The sequence below is a fragment of the Pleurodeles waltl genome, chromosome 7 (assembly GCF_031143425.1).
Source record: "Pleurodeles waltl isolate 20211129_DDA chromosome 7, aPleWal1.hap1.20221129, whole genome shotgun sequence".
Taxonomy (NCBI): domain Eukaryota; kingdom Metazoa; phylum Chordata; class Amphibia; order Caudata; family Salamandridae; genus Pleurodeles; species Pleurodeles waltl.
The window spans coordinates 480497909-480511495 of record NC_090446.1 but is presented as its reverse complement, the minus strand read 5'-3'; the positions used below and the strand labels follow the sequence as shown (position 1 = coordinate 480511495).

General features: G+C 45.6%; 1 protein-coding gene across 3 annotated transcripts in view; it reads right to left on the bottom strand.

Annotated features, from left to right (window-relative positions):
- The window catches only part of KCTD13 (potassium channel tetramerization domain containing 13), a 147753-nt gene extending 146027 nt beyond the window's left edge, over window positions 1-1726 (bottom strand). The window contains exon 1 of one of the 3 annotated variants that reach the window (XM_069244107.1): window positions 1408-1726. The gene's annotated coding sequence lies outside the window, so the exon portion shown is untranslated. Of the gene's footprint in view, window positions 1-1321 lie in introns of all 3 variants that reach the window. The other 2 variants (XM_069244111.1, XM_069244110.1) reach the window with 2 other exon arrangements.
- Window positions 1727-13587: the final 11861 nt, after the last annotated feature.

Sequence of the window (13587 nt, the reverse complement as noted above, 5' to 3'; positions counted from 1 at the left end):
CATTGGAATATACAGAACATATTTCATGCTCAATCCCTCAGAAACCTGGAACGAAGTTTCTATGAACACTGTCACAGAACTAAAAATCCAGGCTTACAGACTTTAGGAACCTGTAATCCAGAAACAGAGATCTTGGGAATGAAATCATGTTAAATGGAATCTGGGAGTATACAACAAGGTAAAATAGAATTAAGAACGTAGAAACTGGTAAATAAAGAACCTGTGAACATAAACCCTAGAAGCATAGATAATGATAGACCTTGGAATCCAAAGAGGAAAGACACTCTGAAAACTTGTCAGCCCCTACTAAAACAAAAATCCTGGTAATTTAGGCGCATAACCCCCAGGCATGAGAACATCGATTCTAGAAAACGCAATGCAATAGAAATATATAGCTCCTAAAAACTCGAACAATAAACGGTGGAAACAGTGTTTGGACCATTGGAACAAATGACTAGAAGATGGAACATATGGTTAAGAACAGAGACCTTGGGAATTACGAACCTACTACAGTGTAGAAACAGAACCCGAGGCTTTTAATAGTAGGAATCAGACAGAACATACCTTCTGGGAATCTGGAGCAAAACCCCACGACGTATAAATACAGATCCTGGACTCAAAAAATATATATTAAATGACGGGTATCGAATAAAAAGATCTAGGAACATCGAACTAAACATCAGCATAAAAAACTGTTAAACGCCCACACATACTAAACTCAGACCAAAGGCTATATTTCAGTTTAGGGTGTAACCTACTACGATCATGTAAACACTGCGTGCGTCAGAAAGACAGGACAGAAGAGGAAGCATGAGCTGCTGGACAGAGGCATGAAAGCAGAAACGTCTTATTACAGTGTAGTTGCATTTACATTGTGCTTCAAACGCCTACGGGGCTTCGAACAGTATTTTCGGACGGTTAGCACGGTGGGGAGTGCTTGGTCAGGGAGTGTTTCAGGACAACCGGTGAAATGAAACAAGAGTAAGAACGAAAGTACCAAGGGAAGAGGAGTCAGAACTGCAGTGCCATAAAGGACATGGAAGCTTGAAGCACTGAGGGAAGAAAGCAAGGAAATGGGGAGGGAAACGTATGAAACGTATGGAGGGGGGAGTGTACGGGCTGGAGGAGAGGGAAAAATATTGTACTTTGGTGAACGAGGGTGAAAGCAATGAATACTGGAGTCATGATGTAGGGAAGTACAGAGGCAGGACTTGGTAGGTCGATAGTATAAACTGTTGCGGGGGAAACTGGCAAATACAGGAACTGCCGAGGAGAGAGAAGCAACTACAAGGAGACAAAGGGTAGGGTTTAACATACTCACGGGAGAGGGAAGATAAAAAGGAGAGGAAAAGGCAGGAACTGGTGACGGGACATTCACGACACTTTTATTCTGTACTCGATTCTCACCCTGCTGTGCCACTAGATATTTCTGTTCGTCCTGACGAATGTCCGTGCTATCGCTACTCTGCCAATCCGCAGTAAAAGCTGCTGGTAGTGCGGGTGTGTTCTGCTGCTGCTGGGCGTGTCACTCAGAGAACTGTCACTGACGCGCACATGCGGAAGCGAGGCGTCCTCGAGGAATAAAGAAATTCGGGCTAGGGGAGAGAGAGCAGAGTGGAACACGGGCACGCGCTCGAACGGCTGCCAGCGTGCGCGACCCACATTGCTTCATCAAGCAACTGTACTAACGGACTGGGACGAAAGCACGTCGCCATCTTGGATTGGGAGGAACCACTTCCACGTTGCATTGTTGTACCGGTCTGCGCTCAGCTATGGATACTCTTTGGCTACCTCACTGTGTTAACGCGTCCCTTTATGACTAATTTACACACATTGGGACTCGTTTTAGGCCAACGAATCTTTTGACCCTGATTGAAGACACCTTAGGACGAGATAACTAATCAACATGTCAATCAATCCGTCAATAATGTCATCAATATTTACTATAACCCCTTCGCTGCCAGGCCTTTTCCCCTTCCTGTGCAGAGCCTTTTTTTGGCTATTTGTGGCAGTTTGCACTTGGGCCCTCATAACTTTTTGTTCACATAAGCTACCCACGCTAAATTTGCGTGCGTTTTATCCAACATCCTAGGGATTCTAGAGGTACCCAGACGTTGTGGGTTCCCCTGAAGGAAACCAAGAAATTAGCCAAAATACAGTGAAAAATTTGTCTTTTTCAAAAAATGGGAAAAAAGGGCTGCAGAAGGCAGCTTGTGTTTTTTTCCCTGAAAATGGCACCAACAAAGGGTTTGCGGTGGCAAGATCACCATCTTCCCAGCTTTCAGGAACAGGCAGACTGGAATTGGAAAACCCAATTTTTCAATACAATTTTGACATTTTACTGAGACATACCCCATTTTTACATTTTTTTGTGCTTTCAGCCTCCTTCCAGTTAGTGACCAAAATGGGTGAGAAACCAAGGCTGGATCCCAGAAAGCTAAACATTTCTGAAAAGTAGACAAAATTCTGAATTCAGCAAGGGGTCATTTGTGAAAATCCTACAGCTGAAATAAAAAAATATTGAAACTGAGGTGAACAAAAACAGCCATTTTTTCCACGTTTTACTCTGTAACTTTTTCCTGCGATGTCAGGTTTTTGAAAGCAATATACCGTTACGTCAGCTGGACACTTCTGGTTGCGGGGATATATAGGGCTTGTAGGTTCATCAAGAACTCTAGGTACCCAGAGCCAATAAACGAGCTGCACCTTGCAATGGGTTTTTATTCTATACCGGGTATACAGCAATTCATTTGCTGAAATATAAAAAGTGAAAAATAGGTATCAAGAAAACCTTTATATTTCCAAAATGGCCACAAGATAAGGTGTTGCGAAGCAGTGGTTATTTGCACATCTCTGAATTTCGGGGTTCCCATACTAGCATGTGAATTACAGGGCATTTCTCAAATAGACGTCTTTTTTACACACTGCCTTACATTTGGAAGGAAAAAATGTAGAGAAAGACAAGGGGCAATAACACCTATTTTGCTATTCTGTGTTCTCCCAAGTCTCCCGATAAAAATGGTACCTCACTTGTGTGGTTAGGTCTAGCGCCCACGAAAGGAAATGGCTCAAAACGCAACATGGACACATCACATTTTTTCAAAGCAAACAAAGTTTTTTTTTTGCAAAGTGCCTACCTGTGGATTTTGGCCTCTAGCTCTAGCCTGGGGAAACCTAGCAAACCAGCACGTTTTTGAAAACTAGACACCTAGGGGAATCCAAGATGGGGTGACTTGTGGGGATCTGACCAGGTTCTGTTACCCAGAATCCTTTGCAAACCTCAACATTTGACCCAAAAAACACTTTTTCCTCTCATTTCGGTGATGTGTCCACGTTGTATTTTGGGCCATTTCCTTTCGTGGGACAAGTGAGGTACCATTTTTATCGGGAGACTTGGGGGGACGCTGAGTGGAAGGAAATTTGTGGCTTCTCTCAGATTCCAGAACTTTCTTTCACCGAGATGAGAGGAAAAAGTGTTTTTTGGGTCAAAATTTGAGGTTTGCAATGGATTCTGGGTAACAGGACCTGGTCAGATCCCCACAAGTCACCCCATCTTGGATTCCCCTAGGTGTCTAGTTTTCAAAAATGCGCTAGTTTGTTAGGTTTCCCCAGGTGCAGACTGAGCTAGAGGCCAAAATCCACAGATAGGCACTTTGCAAAAAACACCGCTGTTTTCTGTCAAAATTTGTAATGTGTCCACGTTGTGTTTAGGGGCATTTCCTGTCACGGGCACTATGCCTACCCACACAAGTGAGGTATCCTTTTTATCGGGAGACTTGGGGGAACGCTGGGTGGAAGGAAACATGTGGCTCCTCTCAGATTCCAGAACTTTCTGTCACCAAAACGCGAGGAAAATGTGTTTTTTTAGCCACATTTTGAGGTTTGCAAAGGATTCTGGGCAACAGAACCTGGTCAGAGCCCCACAAGTCACCCCATCTTGGATTCCCCTAGGTCTCTAGTTTCTAAAATGCACAGGTTTGGTAGGTTTCCCTAGGTGTCGGCTGAGCTAGAGGCCAAAAGCTACAGGTAGGCACTTTGCAAAAAACACCTGTTTTCTGTCAAAAATTGTGATGTGTCCACGTTGTGTTTAGGGGCATTTCCTGTCGCGGGCGCTAGGCCTACCCACACAAGTGAGGTATCAATTTTATCGGGAGACTTGGAGGAACATAAAATAGCAAAACAAGTGTTATTGCCCCTTGTCTTTCTCTACATTAATAGCTCTGAAAATGTATGTGCAGTGTAGTTCTGAAAGCCCCAACTATATCCACGTCATCAGTGTAGAGCACAAGGTGACCTATTGTCCAGATGGAAACCAGCCCACCACCTTCCCATAAGTGTTTACTGTCAAAGGCTCCCTCTTCTCACCCAGATGGCCTTCCTCTCTGGCCCAGCCTCTTAAAAACCTCTTGACTAATTCCCCCGCCATGGGCACATAGCCTCGGGGCATTTTGTCCATAAAATGGATGCCCACCAACTTCCCTGGTATCATGACGTGAGAAAGTCCTTTCTCAGTCTGTCCCATCGTAAACAGCACCACATCCTTAACTCTTTCCCATTCCCGGATCTCCTACATGTCTCTGTACTGAGGAATTCTTCCCACACCTGAGTATAATGGGGATTGCCTTGAAATGTCTTTTTTACGTGTAATTTCCCGTTGGGAGATGATAGAGATTTGAAGTTTGGGGTCTCTGAACTCACAATTTAAAAATACATCATTTGGTGAAGTTGGTTTTTGAGTTGTAGTTTTGAGAATGCCACTTTTAGAAAGTAGGCATTTTCTTGCTTAACCGTTCTGTGCCTCTGCCTGTCTGTGGAATACACATCTGGGTCAGGGTGACAGTTGGGCTGTTTGTGAATTCACTCTATACAGTCACACAAAGGGAGCTGATGTGTGCCCTGGATTTCCAGATGGGTCTTCCTGAGCTACAGTGGTGGGAGGAGCTGACACCTGCACCTAAATAGGGCTGTGCCTGTCATTACACAAGCAGTCTCCAACCCCCTGGAGTGTGTCTTGGGCCAGGGAATGTCAGGGTCTTCTGTACTACAAAGCCTTCTCTTTGAAGTTTGTCTAGTTCAAAGACAGAAATGAGTATAAGTATTGGACCTCTGGACTGGACCTCTGACCCCACAGAGTTAGAACTCTTCTGGACTGAGGACATTCTGCCAGGAAGAAGAGCTTGATGATGTAGGAGGGACTGCCACTTTGGCTGTTGCTTTGTTGTGCTGGCCTGCTGTTTGCTGCTTCTGTTCTGTGAGTGAAATAAATGAACTTTGCTTTATATATCCTGGTTTCCAAGGTTCTCCAAAGGCTTGAACTGAGCTTGCCTCCTGTTAAGAAGTCTCGGGCCATCAAAGACTTCACTGCAGGCACCTGGGCTCTGTTGCCAAGTGGTGCCAAATCCAGGGGACCTTGGAAGTGAGCTCTGGTGCAACTTAGAAGAAACTAAGCACATCGACTCCAGAGCAACTTCGGAACTGGCGCTGCGTTTCAATTCCTTACCACTGCCTGCACCTGAGCCATGGTCCCAGCTGAGTGCAACAACTGTGACCTGCAACACAGGGCTGATGCCGCCTCAGTGCCTCCGAAGCCCCACCATAGCATGAGTCCTCAGTGCCGTGTCACCAACGTCCATGACACCCGACTCTTACTTCACTGACGCCACCTACGGCCCTGTGGTGTGATCGCGACACCACAAAGTTGACACCTCACATCTTGACCTGCTGGATTCATCGACCCCACTGGGTCTTAAGGAACCAACGCCTGGCCACTGATGCTGCACCACCTCCCCTTCAACTGTAAAGGACCTACATCTCCCCTCCCTAGCAGCAAGGAACCAACGCCTCATCTCCCAGGTAGCAGTAAGGAACCGACGCCGCACCTGCTCCAGTGACACCTCACCTCCCCGACTCTATGCAACTTCTTTGCTTCCTCGTCGTTTTTCAAGGTACTGTGCCCGGGGTCTGTGCAACTCCATGACCAGCCCACACTCCCTCGCGAGTGGTGTTGGGCTGTTAGGAACAACTCTGTCAAGATGCCAGGATAGCCCCATTTGGATCTATTTTGTTTCTAAGCGCTTTACTAAGATTTCATCTTTGAAGATTCATATTCTTAATTGTGTGCTTGTTGTTTTGGTCTTGTTTTACTCAGATAAATATTTGCTATTTTTCTAAACTGGTGTGAAGTACTTTTGTGGTGTTTTCACTGTGTTAATGTGTGTGTGTGTACAAATACTTTACACAGTGCCTTACCCTGACTGGAGTCAGGGTCTGTTGGACTTTTGCTTATGCAGGGTCATCCCCAGTCTTTTTCGCCTCCTGCCTCCTATTTTTTTCTGACATGTTGCTGTTGGCTTTTCAACTCTGAGCACTTTACCACTGCTAACCAGTGCTAAAGTGCATATGCTCTCCTGTTTAAATTGTATGTAAGTGGTTTATCCATGATTGGCATATTTGAATTACTAGTAAGTCCCTAGTAAGGTGCACTAGAGGTGCCAGGGCCTGTAAATCAAATGCTACTAGTGGGCCTGCAGCACTGGTTGTGCCACCCACATAAGTAGCTCTGTAATCATGTCTCAGCCCTGCCACTGCAGTGTCTGTATGTGTATTTTTACACTGTAAATTCGACTTGGCAAGTGTACCCACTTGCCAGGCCTAAACCTTCCCTTTTCCTTACATGTAAGGCACCCCTAAGGTAGGCCCTAGGTAGCCCCAAGGGCAGGGTGCAGTGTATGGATAAGGTAGGACATATAGTAATGTGGTTTATATGTCCTGACAGTGAAATACTGCCAATTTCGTTTTCACTGTTGCAAGGTCTGTCTCTCTCTCATAGGATAATATGGGGGCTACCTTTAAATATGATTAAAGTGTAGATTCCCCTAGAGAGTAGATGGACATGTGGAGTTTGGGACCCCTGAACTCACAATTTAAAAATACATCTTTTAGTAAAGTTGATTTTGAGATTGTGCGTTTGGAAATGCCACTTTTAGAAAGTGAGCATTTTCTGCTTAAACCATTCTGTGACTCTGCCTTGTTTGTGGATTCCCTGTCTGGGTCAGTTTGACAGTTGGGTTGTTTTTCACCTCACACCAGACAGTGACACAAAGGGAGCTGGGGTGTGATCTGCATTTCCTGATTAGCCATCTCTGCTAGGAGGGAGGGGTGGAGTGATCACTCTCATCTGAAAGGACTGTGCCTGCCTCTGACAATGCTGTCTCCAGCCCCCTGGTGTGTGTCTGAGGCCTTGCCTGGGCAAGGCAGGATTTCACAAGAAGGTGTGAGTCCCCTTTGAAGAAAGGTGACTTCAAAGACTAAAATGGGTATAAGAAGGGCACCCAAACTTACAAACTTTAGAAACACTTCTGGAATCAAGGGGAACCTCTGCCTGGAGAAGAGCTGATCGCTGAGGAACAAGTGCTGCCCTGCCTGTGACTGTGCTTTGTGGAGCTTTCCTGCAGTGCTGCTTCTGCCAGAGTAAGAGGGCAAAGACTGGACTTTGTGTGCCTTCCATCTTGAAGAAGAAATCTCCAAGGGCTTGATGTAGAGCTTGCCTCCTGTTATTGAAGTCTCAGGGATAGCAAAGACTTCTTCCTGCCAGCACCTGGAGTCTCTGGAGAGACCCCTACTCTGCTCTGTGGTGCCCTTCCAGTTCCTGGGACCCTGAAAGGAGAGGCTGGCAGCCTAAGGACAAAAATACACGCACCGCGCACCGTGCGGAGAAAAGATCGACGCGAATCCGATCGCGGCTGAGAAAACGACGCGACGCCGGCTCCGCAGCTGAGAAACGACGCCGCTGGAAACGCGACCGGAGAATCGACGCCCGGAGCAGGAGAAACGACGCGCAGCATCGCTGACGAAGGCTGAGAGATCGCAACCAGCGCCGCGGGACTTCGGACCGTCGCGTGGCTGGCTTTTTCGACGCGCCTCGCCGAGCCGAGCTGTTTTCGACGCATATACCCGTGCAGGGTTATTTTCGACGCACACCGCCCGTGCGGGGTTATTTTTGCCGCAAACCAGGTACATTTTCACGCTAGCAGCGCTAGTGTGGTGTTACAACTACCTAAAGACTCTTTTTATTTTAAACCTTTAAAAAATCATAACTTGACTTGTGTATGTTGGATTTTTGTCGTTTTGGTCTTGTTTTGTCTAGATAAATATTTCCTATTTTTCTAAACTGGTGTTGTGTCATTTTGTAGTGTTTTCATTGAGTTACTGTGTGTGTTGGTACAAATACTTTACGCCCAGCACTCTGAGGTTAAGCCTACTGCTCTGCCAAGCTACCAAGGGGGTAAGCAGGGGTTAGCTGAGGGTGATTCTCTTTTATCCTAACTAGAGTGAGGGTCCTTGCTTGAGCAGGGGGTAACCTGACTGTCAACCAAAGACCCCATTTCTAACAGGGTCACTACCTGAACAGGGTGAAAACCAATGCCAACTATACACCCCATTTCTAACAAGCAGTAATCTAACATATGGAGAACTACTTGTGCTCAGGTCCTTGTCATCCCATCCTGACATCCTTGAAAACAATCAATAGACCATCTAACCAGACCCATGATTTCCTCCCTTGATCAGCCCCTCCTCCCCACCTCTGTTGCTGTCCCAATGTGAAAAGAATGTGTACCATACTCATTAGCCGCCAACCCAAAACCCCCAAGCAGTTTTCTAAAAATCGCCAACAACTGCAATGAGGTGACTGGCTTACCATCCACATGTTGAAAAACTAAATTACCTGTTGCCATTTTTTGCCGCCAAAGCTTCTTACCCCATGCTAATGGCAGAGCTCGCCCCTGTGGCTTGAAGGCAGAAGTACAGTTGCACCTCTTGACCTCTGGTCTGTCTTTGAGCTGCACAACTAAATTGCCACACCTTCTGGTTGAAAACTTAGTTCTACCCATAACAAACCCTTTCCACAAATTGGCCCCCAACAATTCTGACACTCTGAAAGCCCCAACTATATCCACGTCATCAGTGTAGAGCACAAGGTGACCTATTGTCCAGATGAGCAATTAGCTGGAAACCAGCCCACCACCTTCCCATAAGTGTTTACTGTCAAAGGCTCCCTCTTCTCACCCAGATGGCCTTCCTCTCTGGCCCAGCCTCTTAAAAACCTCTTGACTAATTCCCCCGCCATGGGCACGTAGCCTCGGGGCATTTTGTCCATAAAAGGGATGCCCACCAACTTCCCAGGTATCATGACGTGAGAAAGTCCTTTCTCAGTCTGTCCCAACGTAAACAGCACCACATCCTTAACTCTTTCCCATTCCCAGATCTCCTACAGGTCTCTGTACTGAGGAATTCTTCCCACACCTGAGCATAAGCCTTCCGAGTGGACACAGCAAAAGACCCTACCACCAACTGAAGCATCCTTCTTCTCCTACTGTCCAAAAGTGTGGTGGCATGTGTGTCTTGTCCCCATTCACCTTAGTGGCGAGTCCATGGAAGCTCTCCCCCTGTGAACAAGACAAAGCATCCGCAATATCATTGTCCTCTACTTGTACATGTTTTTACAAACAAAATATCATGCCGCAGACATGCAAGCACAAAGACGCTCAGTAACTTTAGCACCTGAGGATTCCTTGCTGACTGTTTGCTAACTAGCTATACCACGGCCATGTTGTCCACGCAAAATAAAACTCTTCTGTGTTGCAACAAATTGCCCCACAAAATGACTGAAACCCCCCCCCCCCAAAAAAAAAAGCTTAAGAAATGTAATACTGCAACTGCTTTGCTACCAACTATCTGGCCATTCCTCTGCACAACACCGTCCCTACCAATATGGGCCAAAACCTATGCGCCTGATGCATCAGAATATATCCGTACATCCCAATCCATTTCCCGGGGGTGTGCATGGGATTGCCATTAAAAGACTTCCAAAAGAAATGCCACATTCTCAAATCCTCCCTCACTCTAGCAGACAGTCTTAGATGATAGTGCAGCAGAGAGAGTCCCAACAGCGTGAAACCCAGTCTCCCTCAGAAAGTCCTACTTGCCCTTACCACTTGGCAGGCAAAATTGAGATGTCCCAAGAGTATTTGCACCTCCCTTGCAGTGACCTTACGTTTCACAAGCATGATATCTAGCAATAATTGCATCCTCGCTTTTTTGTCCTGTGTGGAAGGCAGACCTCCATGATCTCAGAATCCAGCCCAATTCCCAAAAAGGAAAGGGTTGTCTGTGACCCACCATCTTTTCCGGTGCCAAAGGGAAACACCCATGTCATCCATGAGCTCCTGAAAACTTACCAGCAATCACTGCTAGTCTGTGGAACTGGAGGCAGTGACGAAGAAAAAATCATCCAAGTAGTGGGTCACCCACTCATGCCCAGTACACCATGTGAATAACCATAGTATTAAGGAGCTGAAACACTTAAACAGAGCACACAATTTTTAAAAGCCCATTGGTAACGCCTTATTCACATACCACTCTACGAACTGAATACCCAGTAACTGGTAATCATCTGGGTGTACCATTAGCAACCTGAATGCCGATTTCATGACATATTTTGCCATTTGTACACCTTTTCCTCTCTACCAGTGCCATTGCCAAATCCACTGACGTGTATGACACCGAGGATATTTTCTTGTCAATACAGTAATTGATTGAGTGTCCCTATGGCCAGGACAGATGCTGTCTCAGCCGGAACTGCCCTTGTTCGTTCTTTGGAACCACCCCTACTGGGGACACGATCAGACCATCCATAGGCCAGTCATCAAAGAACCATCAATCCCCCCCTCTAACTTCTTTTTGTAGTTTCTTCCAAGCCACCTGTGGGTGTACCTTGACTGGCTTGAGATTCTCAGCCCGTCTTTGCTCTCTAGGACCCTTGTAACCAATTTGAAGACCCCACTGAAATCCTTCCTTAAGATTTCTGCATCCACTTTGTTAGAGTAGGAATGCAGCCAAAAAGTCACTCTGTCCAGCTTAACAAGTTTACGAGCTTTTTCTCCCAGAACCCTGAGCCCCAGGCCCTCCTCTATAGATACCTGACACAGCCCAGGGCATTCCTGGACCTCCCTAACACTGTTGCTATTAGCCAGAGTTGCCCCCAGCATGACCTCCCTGTGCACTCCCAGTGTTACTAGAACACTGTAAAAGTGTGTGTTTCCCTGTGCACTTTGAACATTTATTTAGAGTGCTGTCTTGTGCATAACCCTTTATTAAAGTCCCAAAAGGGCCCCAAAGCCCCCCCCCCGACCTTTGGTTGTGGATCCCACACCTCCCCTGGTGGGACAGGCCTGAAACAGCCAGTATACTGTTGGTAACCCATTGGCCATGAAGACCATTTTACAAAATTTCACTGGACCCATTGTATGTTGCCATACGTCTGTATGTATTTCCCCCCATTTGGCCATCTGTACCCGGAACTCATTATCATATTTCACCCAGGCATTGCCCTCAAACAAGATTTGCGCCTTGCGTATGATATCCATATATTTATCATCGCTTTATTTCGATCGCAAAGATAAAAATACAAAACAGTTAAATAATAAACCTACAATACTTAAAACCACATTAAAGTTAAAAATACAATATAATAAAATCTACTTACAGCCAAACCTTTTCCAATGATAATGTGACCACAGGAAACTAGAGGTAACTTAATATTGAATAACTGAAATGGCATAGGTTGTCTATAACAGAGTATTACTTACGCCCATAATAGTAGTGTATGAAGGGGAGTGTGCCTAACATAAGTACTATAAGAGCCAAGGAAAGGAGTTGCAAACTACACTAAGTTCCTTCGATCTAGGGGGAAGAAATTTGAAACCAAGAATCTACAAACACTCAACTAAAAATAGAAACCAACAGCAACAAAGTGCACGTGCAATTCAAGATATCAAACAGTTTTGATCTTCGCATAATACATCCACTCCTAGGAAATATCAAATACGATCCATGGTTGTCAGATGGTAGCCCAATGGAGCCAATGCTCATCAGGATTTGGCCTCAATACACTTCTTAGAGGCTATCTAACTGTCAATCCGTGTGGGGAACTCAGTGCAGTTGTCAAACTTAAAAAAAAACATTATTTAATACCCTCCTAGGGCTTACATAGAGTTTTCAACCCCAACCCACTCCTGAACCAGAATCATGTTTCTTCTAGTCCATGCTCCCATAAGAAATCAACTTATTGGGTAAACTATGGTCTTATCTGTACTAGTCCTGAACAGGCGCAATGCCACTTGGTAATCCTCAATCCCTAACGCTAGACAGACTGGCCTAAGCCACTGCCGCCTAGAGGCTTGATGACCTGGGAAGACGATGATAACGTGTCTAACCGTTTCAGGCGTTGATTTACAAAGAGGGCATAAGACAGACGTCCTACTCCCTCGCCAGAAACTACAAAAAGCATTCACCGGCAAACAGCTGTATCTGAAAAGCAAATACACACTTTTGGCCCCCAGGGAGGTAACATAATCCAAAAAGTCCTCATATTTTGGCATCACTTTAAGCTCCAGATACAGATGTGTAAGGCAACCCTGTTTAGCCCTTGTCTGTTGCCACTCCCTGATATGTTACCCGTAGGTTGCCTTGACAACCTGTCTGTCTTCTCTACGAATCAGATCTGGCCGATCTCAAAATTTCTCGAGCTTCAGCTTTTTATACTAATCACGAACAAAGCTCAGCCATGGAACTTTCCGGGCTGTATCCAGCTTTACCAGGTGGCCTAAACACGAACTGTATGTGGACAAGTCAGGGGTAGACCAGACTTGTACCCAGTAGAGAAGGGGTTTTAATTGTATTAAGTCAGTCACCCTAATAATACCCATATCATATCTCAGGGGAATAAGTGAGGTACTAGTCGGTACGGCCGATATCGCCCTAATAAAGTTATTTTCAGCTATCTCTAGCCTATGAGTATTAGCATACCCCCAGACTTCTGCACCGCAGGTAGCTGCACTCAGGGCCCTAGCGACGATAAGCCTCAAGGGCTGGTGAAATAGAGCGGGTTTCTGTAGCCCTAAAAAAGCAAAGGATAGCACTAAATCTGTGCGACAATGATAGGGAGCTTTTTATTACTTGTGAATACCAATTTAATTTCAGAGACAAGGTAATTCCCAGATAGTCGAACTCCAACACCCTATCAAGAGTGGAATCACCCATTCTTATATTCCTCATTCCCAAGAACCATATACTTGGTTTTGGAACAGTGGATCTCCAGCCCCCTATCTCTACAAAAAGACCTGAATTTTACCATCAGATTTTGCCATCCCATTGGAGACTTGGAAATTAGCACTGGCTCATCAGCGAACAAAAGGATAGGAATTTTCCTTCCATTGATAGTGGGCGAATCATTTATGCACTGCTCAAGGTATTCGGTGACATAATTCATTTATAGGGAAAAAAGTGTAGGGGCCATCACGCATCGTTGCGTACCCCATGACAAATTGGGATCCTGGACGTCGCTTCTCCATTCCCCCCCAATGGACCTGTGTGTAGTTCTCGCTATGTAACCTGATTAAAATGTCAACCAAACTGGTAGGAATTCCCATCTTCCTTAGGACTTCCCACAGGTAGTCACGTGGAATTAAGTCAAAAGCAGCGTGTAAATCGGCAAAGGCTACATATAGCCTCTGACGTTGGAGGAGA